Raw genomic sequence first — 13,486 nt, 5'->3', positions numbered from 1 at the left:
ACTTTCAAGCACATACCATAAATGTCCTGACAGATAAACCCTTATGAAGAGCAATAAGTAGTCCTGAAGCTGCTGGACAGATGGCGCTATGGGCGATCGAGCTAAGTGAATTCGATATTCGATACCAACCACGGGCAGCCGTGAAAGGACAGATATTAGCAGACTTCATCGCTGAATTCACTATCATCAAAGACCAGGAGCAAAAGAGACACCCATATGGAGAATCCATACAGACGGATCTTCCAATAAACATGCTGGAGGTGTTGGAGTTGTACTCCACACCCTAGAGGGAGATAAGATCGAATGCATGATCCGCCTGGACTTCCCTACTACCAACAGCGAGGCGGAATACGAGGCCTTGGTAGCAGGATTAGATCTTGCAATAGCTGCAGGAGCTAAGAGTGTGGTCGTATACTCCGATTCTTAAATTGTGACCAGCCAGGTTAATGGGAGCTATGACTACAAGAATGAAAAGATGAAAAGGTATCTTTAGGAAGTGAAGGGTCGAACGAATAACCTCCAAATCAAGATGATTCGAATCCCAAGGGAGGAGAACCAAGAAACTGACCGACTCGCAAAGGCAGCTTCGGTCGAACCTATGATCATCCCTAAATAGGTATTGTCCTTCGTCTAGCTTTCATCATTATTAGATGACATTAGCATGTAGGAGGTAAGCAATGAGTATTGTTGGACGACTCCAATAGTGGCGTATCTCAAGGAAGGCAAGTTACCTAATAACAAAGAGGACGCAAGGAAGTTGAAGGTTAAAGTTGCCAGGTTTGTTTTGATTAAAGACGTCCTATACAAAAGAGGATTCTCCCGACCATACCTAAGATGCCTTAGCCACGAAGAAGTGGATTACGTGATGAGGGAGGTCCATGAAGGAGTTTGTGGAAACCATTCTGGATCAAGGTCTTTGGTGCACAAGCTACTTCAAGTAGGATACTATTGGCCAACCATGCAGAAGGATGCCCACACATATGTCAGAGCTTGCGACAAGTGCTAACGATTTGGCAATTTCATAAGGCAACCAACGGAAGAACTTACCCCTATGACGGCCCCATGGCCGTTTGCATAATGGGGATTAGACATCATGGGTCCATTCCCGACAGCAGTGAGGCAGCTAAAGTTCTTAGTGATTGATATTGACTACTTCACCAAATGGGTGGAAGCAGAGGCTCTAGCCACTATCACGGAGAAGAATATCAGTAGCTTTGTATGGAGAAGTATTATTTACAGGTATGGAATTTCGAGGATGCTGGTTTCGGACAACGGGAAACAATTCGACAACGACACATTTAGAGACTTTTGTTCCCAGCTTGGGATCAAGAATCACTACTCGTCACCCGCTCACCCACAGGCCAACGGACAGGTTGAAGTCACGAATCGGCTCTTGCTTAAGATTATCAAGAACCGGCTCGAGGGGGCAAAGGGCATATGGCCGGACGAATTATCAAGTGTTTTATGGGCGTACAGGACAACGGCGAGAACACCGACAAGGGAAACACCGTTTCGATTGGCGTATAGTAGTGAGGCTCTCATACCGGTAGAAGTAGGATTAACAAGCTACCGTGTGGAGAACTACGACAAGAGCAAGAATGACGAAGCTTTGCGTTTCCAGCTCGACCTTGTGGATGAAGTCAGGGCCGCAGCTGAACAGAGATTAGCACAATACCAGGACCGGATGGCATATGGACTTCCAGGTGGGAGATCTGGGCTTAAGAAAAGTACTCGGCACTACAAAGGATGCCTTCTAAGGGAAACTAGGTCCTAACTTGGATCATTTCATGGCATAGGAAGGGAACGTACTATTTAGAGACACAAGACGGAAGAAAGCTGAGTCATCCATGGAACACGGAGCACTTGAAAAAATACTACTAGTAGACAAAGGGCAAAGACGACAGTAACATTTACCTCCTCATTTCCAGTTCATTTTTAGATAGTCATAGTTTTTACTCCCTACGAGTACTTTTAAAGCCAAAGGCGTTTTTTTTTTTCTATGAACAATATAATCTACCAGTCCGTTATAATAAGAGGAGTTTATTCAGAACGTATGGAATATTTTTTGCTCAAAATCTACCAAGTCCACACAGTGGACGGATCATCCAAGAAGGGTGAAAGATAATCAAGTCCACAAAGAGGACGGATCATCCAAGAAGGATGAAAAATATATATATAGTCCACACAGTGGACGGATCATCCAAAAAGGATGAAAATGTATTAAGTCCACATAGTGGACAGATCATCCAAGAAGGATGAAAAGTATATATAGTCCACACATTGGACAGATCATCCAAAAAGGATGAAATGTATTAAGTCCACATAGTGGACGAATCATCCTAAGTAGGATGACAATATTCGAGTCCACACAGTGGACAGATCATCCAAAAAGGATGAAAATATATAAAGTCCACATAGTAGACGGATCATCCCAAGAAGGATAACAATATACAAGTCCACACAGTGGACGGATCATCCAAAAAGGATGAAAATTTATAAAGTCCACATAGTGGACGGATCATCCCAAAAAGGATAACAATATACAAGTCCAAATAGTGGACGGATCATCCAAGAAGGGTAAAAATTTGTCAAGCCCACACAGTGGACGGATCATCCAAAAAGAATGAAACTGTATTAGGTCCACACAGTGAACGGATTATCCAAAAAGGATGAAAATGTATCAAGTCCACATAGTGGACAGATCATCCCAAGTAGGATAACAATATAGAAGTCCACCATGTGGACGGGTCATCCAAAGAAAGATAAAAATATATTAAGTCCACATAATGAACGGATTGCCCGATGAAAAATAAAAAACCAACAAGATCATAAAAAAAGGATAGTCATACATATCACCAAAACAAAGTTAACAAAAGGCAACGGTTGAAACTGGATAAATTGTTTTTGTTCACTACAAAATATACATATCAGTCCTGAACTACGACGGTATCCTCGTTGGCCTCAGGACCTTCTGGTAATGGCTGGCGGGTGTCAACTTCGACGGATTCTTTTTCATCAACCTTGGGGACCCCGTCGTCACCAAGACCTTCGCCAAAAAGCTCATCTGTCCTTTCAGAATCGACGGGGCGAGCAGGGGTCTGGGCCTCAGCGTCTATACTGATGTGAGCCAGGTTCAAGTCAAGAAATGAGGCCTTCACCTAACGAAGACAATCGTCAAACCCGTCACCAAAGGAGGAGCCAAGCTCGGCCAGAAGGGAGTCGGAGTCGTGTTATTCCTTAACAACATCAACTTTTGCTTGACGAATGTTGTCCTCGTTAGCTTTTACCGTCTCCCTCAGTAACTCCACCTCTTTCTCCAAATTCTCACGAGCCTGCTCGGATATTTTCAACTTTTCCTCATGACGAATCCTCAAAAGTTTCAACTCGTCAAGTTCCTCTACCGTCACCTTCGCCTTAGCACGTATGCGCTCTAGAGCTCTCTCTTGGGCAAGACAACGGTCCATCAAGCCTTTGGCCATAAGGACCCCCTACACCAATATCAATAAGTAAGTTCGAAGTAGTAAGGAACAAGATGAAGCAAATATGTGACGGGTAACGACCTGAGTTAGGCTAAACAAACAAGTCTCCCCCATAGCTTCAGTGGCATGGTTTCCGAGATCCTTATAGTCTTCCTTCGTGATAATAGATCCGATTTGACGGAGAGCATACTAGGGATCTTCCCGGAGTAGGACGAGCGATTTCTCCTTGACGGGGTCAGGATTGGTCATCAGACCCATGCCCTTACCTATTCCTAGCTTGGGAGGCAACCTTACCACGCCGGACCCTTGACCGGCAGGTAGTCCCATCACCAGATTTTGCTTCTTACTATGACGGTCCCACTTTTTAGTGGAAGATCTCTTTGTAACCGGAAGAGACGAACCCGTCTTGGGAGGAAGATCACCTCCTTGTTTTTTCTTAGCTGCCTGCTGTTTGATAATTGACCCTCTCCTTGCATCGTCCATTTCTGCAAAAGAAGACGGTTAAAAGTAGTAGTATAAGTTGAAATAACAACGGAAGGATTAAAGACTTACGTTTGCGTACTCCTGCGTCGTATCGACGGGCTGCAGTTGTAGGTTCTAGACCGTCACAATACCAATGCAGCGTGTCTAAGGTGACAAACTTTATCCAAGTCCTCTCCGACAACTTAGTGGTTTGAAAGATTTTCTCCAGAAAGCTGAATTGCTCTGTTGTAATGGGTGGACGGTCCCTTGCTGAAAAAATCAACGGCTAAGAATAATTCCATATAAAAAAAAGAGGGGTGAATGGTTAAGAATAAGACGAGCTCATACCGAACGGGGGCATTATCCCCCAAGTTTTATCTACTGGCATGTGTTCATCGTCACCTGAACGACTCATCCAATTATCTCCCCGAAGGAAGAAGTATCGACCCTTCCAGTTACGATTGGAGTTTGGGGTCTCGGACACTAGCCTAAGCACCGGACTCCTCAGCGCAAAGCTATACATGCCCTTCGACTTGGTAATCTCTAACGGATGGTAATAATGAAAGAACTCTTCCACTGTTAACTATCTCGCCCCATCAGACATTACACCGTACAAAACCTCGACGGTCAGGAAAACCCTCCAAGCATTTAGTGAGATCTGAGTGACGGCCAAACCTAGGTATTGAAGAAGACGACAGTGTAAGGCACTCAGAGGAAAGCGCAGGCCAGCTTTTAGCATCTACTCGTAAACACCGACGTCTTCAAGACCGTTGTAGTAACATCTCTCTGACTTTAAGGGTAGACGGATGGGTATGGTGTCGGGTATTTGGTACTTTTGCCTTAGTGTATTGAAATGCGCTGGCTTGATGGAGGAAACGAAGTCGTTCATCGTCCACAAGGGGAGCAGGACGAATTCTTTAAAACCATCAGGGCCTATGACGGACTGGATTGGTGGATCTATACCATCTAAGTCGTCGTTCGAGTCATACTCTGACCCGTCCTCATCCTGCCCTTCATCTTCCACATGGGAAGGAGAGTTGGCTGACGATTCCCTCTCCTCGCTGAAGGTGTTTTGGTCTGCTTGACCTGACAAGAACACCTCTTTGTAGCCCGCTCTCTCGCGGACATAAGACTGACTACTTGACACCTCACTAGACATCTGACGCCTACAAATGACGGGTAAAGGAAACCTAAGACTCTAGATTTGTACCGACGACGGACCAACATGTGAAATAAAGAATAGAAACTGAGTAAAGAAGGTACTCACAGGTGGACGGTAAGGAAATGCGACGGACGAGCTGAGAGGACGATGAATCTCAACTTCTAGAGGCAACAGATCACACAATATGGACGGTTGCGCTCTGATCAGCAGAAAATTTTCCAAAGTGTAAAAATGAAAACAGTGGACAGTATATATAGAGGGAACGGCCCAGTAAACGAAGGGGCGCATCGATTCCAACAAACAACCAATAGAGTACCACCACGTGTCCCTGGTACATTTTTGAAATTATTCCAACTTGTCCATTAAAACACGCCTGTCAAGTGTCAAAACTAACCGTCATTCCATGAAACCGCCGAGGAAAGTTGACAGTCTCAAGGAATAAGGGGGCAACTGAAGAGGAATAAAAATGAACACGACGGATCCACGTGGCTGGATGTGACGACACGGGGATGACAGATTGATGGTCAACAGCCAAGGAGCTCGAATCCGCAGGGGACGGCTAGATACAGCACAGTAGTCATTGGTTCCATTAATTCCAAAATAGGGTTTTCACTTTACGGCTAAGTCTAGTGTGGCTTTGCTTGGTCTCCACGAAAACGTACATAAGAAGAAATCTTGCGTCACAGGTTTAAGCCTTGATCAAGGGACTCCTACAAGGAAAAGAATTCTGGGAGGTGGGTAAAAGGAAAGGGTTCTAATTCTATAAGGAAAGGACTTCATGAACAAGGCACGGAGATTAAAACCCTACACTACTATAAATACCTTAAAATCTTCATAAATCAAGGTACGCATTATTGGCTCAACTCTGGCATTTTAAGGTTGTGAAAAAGTTCTAACTTGATCTTTGGAGGGTTTTTGGCCGGCACCACACCGGTGCTCTCTGTTAGGTCTTTGTTTTTGGTTTTGTAGGTGTTGTTTTGATCTGAGAGTGCATGCAGCTTACTGGTGATTTTTTGGCATCATCAGTACATTAAACTTAAGTCTGTGTTACAAAGGTGTAATAACTGGGGTTCAAATAATATATGTGGATGTACCTCTTTTTTCTTTTTCTTTTTTTCCTCCTCTCAAAAATAGCATATGTCATGTGTGTCAAGAATGTAACACACTCAAGAGTAAATCTTAGGACCTAAAGAGTATATTTGGATGGAGGGAGAGGAGAAGGGTGTAGAGAAAAGGGAATGCGGACACCGGTAGAGCCCGGGTGTGAGAGGGGGCAATTGCCTACAAAGAATTTTGCCCCTTGTCATTTTCGTTCATCTCAATTTTGCTCTACACATAAATGAGAAAGTTTCTCTGTTGTTAATGAAAGTGCATATGTCCGTGTAACACATTGCTTTTTTGTCATTTTATAATTAAAACAAGGCAAAAAAGTTATTTTCGTCCCTACATTTTCATGCGATTCCCACGTTGGTCCCTAACTTTTTTTTTCACCGTTTTTAGTCCCTAAAATCAAAAAAGAGATCTTGTTTTTGTCCCTACCGTTATCTCACGAACGTAAGTAGTCTACATGGCAAACGGAGTTCATCGCTGGCACACTAAATGCTAACGTCAACATTAAATAATAATATAATATTTTATTTAGCATTAAAATAATAAATAAAAATGAACAGAAAATTAGAAATCAAATAATGAAATAATTTTTTTCTTAAAACCTTAATAAAAGAAAAGATTTTTTTTTTTTTGAAGAACATGAAGAACTAGAACATGTGTTCTTCGTTTTATATAAATAAAAAATAAAAAATAAAAAAAAGAACATGCGTTCTTCGCAGTCAATCATCCAACCTTGCCCAGAAAATAAGAGCAGAAAATTAAACTATAGATCCACATCAAATTAAACATGAACAAGAAATTAATCATAAAAACAAAATTTAAAACCCAAAAAATTTGAACCTCAGAGCCAAAACCCAGAATTAGAATTCATACCAACATTCTTGACAAACCCAGATAAAATTGATAAATTAAACATGAACGCATTAAATATTTGAACAAGACACAAACCCAGCAAATTTAAAACCCACAAATTTAAATTCAAACCCAGATTCAAACTCATATTTCAAACCCCCATACCACCAAAACATCAAACACAAAAATCAAATCTAGATTTTCGGCCCCCAAACACTAAATTCAAACCCAAATTTTCGGCCCCCAAACTCAAAACCCAAATTTTCTTATACTTTCTAAGAAACCAAACACAAACCTCAGATCCAAGCGATGCGTCGTATAACCTCAGGCAGATCTGGTCCTTTTCTCCACTCTCCACCAACAAAATCATACACCAAAACAAGCCCTTCTCTCAAACCTCGCAAACTCCTACCACTCCGACGCAACAAGTCATCGAGCTCGCGTACACATGAGCCTCTGCATTCACCGCAGCTCGTGGAGGTTCAGTCCCAACTGCAGTGCCGCCGATTTTAAGTTCGCCGATCATGTAGAAAATGCCATCAACCGAAGTGCCGATGCAACTGTATCTCCTCCTCGGTATTTTGTGGTGTGGGTTGTTGCTAAGTTGTGGGGGTGGTCTGGTAATGGTGGTGTGGTGGTGGATCTGCCTCTCTCTCCTCTCTCCAACTCTCTCAACTCTCACCGTGTCTTACCCTCTCTTTTGCTTTGATTTTTAAATCTCAACTCTATTGGTGTTTGACATTTTGTTGCTTTTGCTAGGGGGTTCATGTGTTGTTCTATATGCTTAGATCCCTGTTAATAGTTCGGGAAAGATTGTTTTGAACTTGGAATATTGATCTTGTTCTTATTTAATTCCTTGTTCATGTTTATTCTGATGTGGATCTTATGTTTAATTTTGTGATCTTATTTTTTGAGTTATTCGTGATTTTTTATTTTCAATTTTGAGATCTTAAGTTTGGGTTGGTGTTCTTGTTCAAGATACTTTTAGATCTTAATTCATGTGAATTTTGATTTTGATTTTTGTTTTAATTTTTTTATTTAGTTAAAATTAATAAATTAATTTTTTAAATTTAGATGCTAATGTGGCATTTTTTAATGCAAAATGAGATATTATATTATTATTTTAATGTTGACGCCAACATTTAGTATGCCAGCGATGCACTCCGTTTGCCATGTAGACTATTTTCATTCGTGAGATGACAGTAAGGACAAAAACGAGATCGCTTTTTTTATTTTAGGGACTAAAATTGGTAAAAAAAAAAGTTAGGGACCAAAGTGGGAATCGCATGAAAATGTTGGGACAAAAATAGGTTTTTCGCCCTAAAACAAAGTTCAATGGGTCCCACTTAAGACTCAAAGTTTTATGCGTACAACTATTCTTGATTTTTTAACATTTTGACCTTTCTCACTGCAATTCAACAAGACACAATATTTTTCACAATAAATTTTACAATTGTTAAAGGAGAAATGTTACATATATACACAATATTTATTAGAACAAATTTTACTACAGTTAAGTTTTTATGTTGTTTGAACCTATTACTAACACTACTTTATTGTTTACCATTTACAACTTGCCAATTAATGCTATGTTTGGATATTGGGGGAAGGAGGGGGAGTAAAGTAGAGGGAGGGAAAATAATTTAATTACCTTGTTTGGATATTTTTCAAGGAATGAGGGGGAGGGATTTGGAGGGGTTTGAACTAATTCTAACCCCTCATTTTTAATTCTTCCAAGTTGAAGAGATTTGGAGGGAGAGTGGAGCATAGAAATGCTTGACCAAATGAATTATCAAATTTACCCTTACCATATTAACAAAATTACAAATGTAAAGACTAATTATTCCCCTCCCCCTTACATAATTTTAAAAACATCCAAACAAGGTTGAGGATAACCATTCCCCTCTACTCTCCTTCTCTCTACTCCCCTCTACTCTCCTCTCTCTCAAAACTTCCAAACATAGCATAAGTGATTGTGAAAAATTTGTAGAAAAAGAAAAAAAAAAAAGTAATTTTAGACTTATTGTTGTTGAAGCGATCTATTATGAGAAGTATAGAAAAATAAATAATGCTAATATCACACACAAATACGTACACTTTGCCACAATTGTCTTACAGGACACACTTTACCACAATTATTTTTACTTTCAATCATGCCCCTCAATACTTGAATGTTTTTTTAGAGAAGAAGGAAGAAAGGTTTGAGGGGGATTTGGAGGGGGTATCTTAAGCCTTAGCCCTCAAAACTCCTCATTTTTAATTATCCCTAATTGGGGGAATTTGGAGACGGATGACAGGTGAGGGGAGGGGTTCCATTTTAACCAATTTAAATTATCAAAATTTTCTTTATGATGTGGCTTTATATTTATTTCTTTAAAATTAATAAAATTAAGATAATCACAATTGTCAATTGATATGACTATTTCTTTATTATCTTCCCCTCCTACTTAATTTTTTTCATTGTTATTATATTAGAAAATTTCACTTTTTATTTTATTATCATTTTCAGTAAATGCATATGAGTGCTTGACTTTTATTACGTTTATTTTAAATCTTGCACTACTCTATTAATTTGTGAGTTTCTTCAATTCTTTTTTTTTTATTTCACTTTTATCATTGTTATTATATTATCCCAGTTCTATTAATTGAGGCGTGATCAAATTTGTTCAAGAGTCCAATTTGACTTTAGAAAAAATTTAGTGGGGAAAACACTAAGGAACAGTCTTAAGACGACGACACGGCACGCTTTCGCACATTGATTTCATGGCAAACTACTGCGCATATCATTATGAGTTGGGCATCTTTTTTAAGTTGAGTAATGCAAGGAAGCATTCATTACCCACATCCAAATCTACACTAACGTCATTCTTTTAAGATTTTCTAATTTGCTATGAATATTTCTTCCAAAAACCTTTTTTAAAATTGGTTGAGACGGTAAGTTACAAGTACACAATCACTTTCACATGGATTGATTACTTACATCACTTTTATTTATACAACTCACAATGTTTCACTTCAACAAGTTGAGAATTTGGTTTTGGTAAAGGTTTTGTCCCTAAATTTATTCCATGATTTTACCTATGCACTTTAAGATGTTTGAGGAAGAAATCATCAATTTAAGAATAATAGTAAAAGTAATAATAACAATACTGATAATGAGAGTTTATCAGCTTCAGTTGGAAAATTATTTAGCACTACAAGAATATAATAGCATGATACACTCTACTTTCATATGAATGATAAGTTTCATCATTAATTCAACTAGTGTGCAGTCTTGTGCATATGCACAGATACAATTAAAGTTTTTAGAAGAGATTCAACTTACACATGGTATTAATTTACACTTTTTTTAAATCATACATTTATAAAATACGTAGTATGTAATAATTTCTCATATTATATATATATATATATATGATTTAGAAGTTAATTGATTTTCGTCTTTTCAGTTTTTGCAACCAATAATTTACTTGCCACTAAAATAAAAAACTTAGATTGACACATAGCGAAAAATTGGATTCCAATTAAAATCCAATTTATAATCTAATTGGATTGGGACTCTTTGATTTTTACATTCAATAGTTTACTTGGCACAAAATTAAAAATTAAACAGGACAAGTGGCGCAAAATTGAGAATTCTAATCTCATTGAATTTTCTCTTAGCATTGTCTATATATGTGTGTGTATATATATATATATATATATATATATAATAGTAGGATCTACCATTTATGTAAGTAAAAAGATACAATGTAAGGGATAAAACATTGTTGATATACTCTAGAAGCATTCAATAATTACTTGTTTTAATGGTGATAGTACATTTTTGGGAGGGGGAGGGAGGTATTTAAGAAGTGCTAGTTTTTCAAAAAATAATATTGGAGAAAACAAAGAGGCAAATTGGTTTTTCAAATGGGATTCAAGTGATAGTGTGGTAGTAATGAGATATATTATTAGTGGTGTTTCATGTGATTCCAACTTTGCCTCCCCTCCTCCAGAATTTACACATATTGTGTTGGATTGTGTGGCCAAATAGCCCACAATATGGATGTTGAACTGTGTGGTTAAATAACCCACAATGTGTAAGTGTGTAATTCTCAAAAGAAATTAGCTTACACAATATTGTATATGGAATAATTATTATTAATAAAATTGTTTGAATAATGAAATTGCATGTTTTGGCCATGGTTGGGTGTGTGGGGTTTGACATGGTCAAATATGTAGTTGAGATTTTTCAGGGATAATGAGTTGTGAGTGAGGGGCAGTGAGGTGGATAAGATTTGATTTTAAATTAAATAAACGTTATAGACTTTAACATTCATTTTCTAATTTGTAGGAAATGAAATGAACTTTGGTAACTTTTGTGGGTCTTTAAATATCCCACTTGAGATTTCTAGATAAGATAACAACACAAAAATCCTGCAGAGTTAAAAACCCATTGCAACCCAAACACTATTTCACTCTTATCTCTCCATTTAAATATACATTTCAGATATTTACTGTTTTATTGTTTTAGTTCAATAAGAATTCTACTTTCCTCGTAAAGTCGTGCAACTCTTTTTTTTTATTGGATGGGACTCTTGCTACATGGTGGAAGGCCATTTAAGTTACTCCATTGTACACAGGATTTCTTCATTTAACGTGAAAGCTTGGCTGGGCTAAAAAAGGGAGTGTTGGAGCAAACATCAGTACAGAATTGGTACACACAATTTTTTTTTTTTTTTTTTTGGTTTCTCCATCACGGTGAGCTTATTAAACTAAAATCCTTTTAATTCTTATTGATTGATCATGAATAGTAAAGCTATAAGTTAAGAATTAAGCAAAACTGAAAAAATTAAATGGGGCTAATCATTTTGTTTGGAAACATCGTATCCATCACATACTCTTTCAAGACAAGGTTGAGTATTGTTATTGATATCGACATTCCAACTCTACCACCTGAAAATTCTAATGCTGCTACAAAAATAATGTATGAAAAACATTTAGAAGATGATAAAACTGCTAGAAATATTTTGCTTACATTCATGGAACCTGACATTGAAATTAGTTTTGAAGAATATACACATACTAAAACCATGTTTGATGCTATTACTGAAGCATATTGTGCATCTTCTAAAACATAAATTCAACTTTTAATTGAGAGATTAATGGAACCATGATGAATGAAAGTGATAATGTAATTGAACATGTCAATAAAATGTCAATAGTTGCAAAAGAGTTAGTTGTCTTAGGAAATCCAATTCCTAATAATATGCAAGTGTCTACTATTTTGCATAGTTTGCCTGACTCATGGGATTTTGTAGTGGTAGCTCTAAACTATTTTGCAACTCCTGTGAACATGAAAAACTTATCAACTTTTTTGGGGATAGAAGCGGAAAGAAGAAATAAAAAGAATACATCTAAATATTTCTCTCTTATCAATTGCTTCTACTAGTCAACTCCCAAAGAATGAAACTCCTAAAAATGACAAGAAAAACTTTTCTGAAAATTTCAAAGACAAAGGAAAGAATTTCAAGAACAATGATAATAATAAAAGGAGTAAGGGAAAGTGTTTTAAGTGTGGAAAAATTGGTCATTATCAAGATGATTGTCGTGAAAATAAAAACAATAACAAACCAAATTATGGAGGTTCCAAGGATATAATTTGTGTGGTATCGGAATCTTTGTTAACTGATGTTGACTCCAGAGTATGGTGGGTAGACTTTGCATCATCATGCCATGTGGCAAAGATGAGAGATTTCTTTGTTAACATAAAAGAGGTTAAAGCTGGTGATCATCATGTGTACATGGACAATAACACATATTGTGATGTGTTAGGTATTGGAACTATGAAGATCATGATACCTGGAGAAAGAAACCTCTATTTGTTAGATGTCCTTTTTGCACCCACCATGAGACGTAACCTCATTTCTATCCCTTGCTTGGATGAAAAAGGTTTTGAGATTCATTTTCACTCTGGAAAAGTGTCAATTGGAAAACATGGTAGAATCTTAATGTGGGGTATTAAGATGGATAGTTTGTATCGTCTTAATGATATTTCCTTTGCTAATAATAATGCAATAGTTGGTTCTTTTGCTTTTGATATGTCTATTAATCATTTTTATGCTTATGTTGATGCTTGCTTATGTATGGATGATCCTTATATATGGCATATGAGATTAGGACACATTAATAAAAATAAAATTAAAAGGATGATTAATATGGGATTAATTCCAAACATGAACATTGCTTTTACTACTTGTGAACCTTGCATATCTAGTAAAATGGCTAGCCTTCCTTTTCCTAAGGGATAAAGATCCAATGAATTATTAGCTATTGTACATTCTGATGTATGTGGCCCATTAAATATTAAAACCCATAAGGGGTATGTTATATTTTGTCACATTCATAGATGATTTTTCTCGATATGGACACATACTTA

This window comes from Castanea sativa, chromosome 12 (assembly GCF_040712315.1).
Source record: "Castanea sativa cultivar Marrone di Chiusa Pesio chromosome 12, ASM4071231v1".
In the NCBI taxonomy this organism is placed as follows: Eukaryota; Viridiplantae; Streptophyta; class Magnoliopsida; order Fagales; family Fagaceae; genus Castanea; species Castanea sativa.
Note: the sequence above shows the minus strand (reverse complement) of the source record.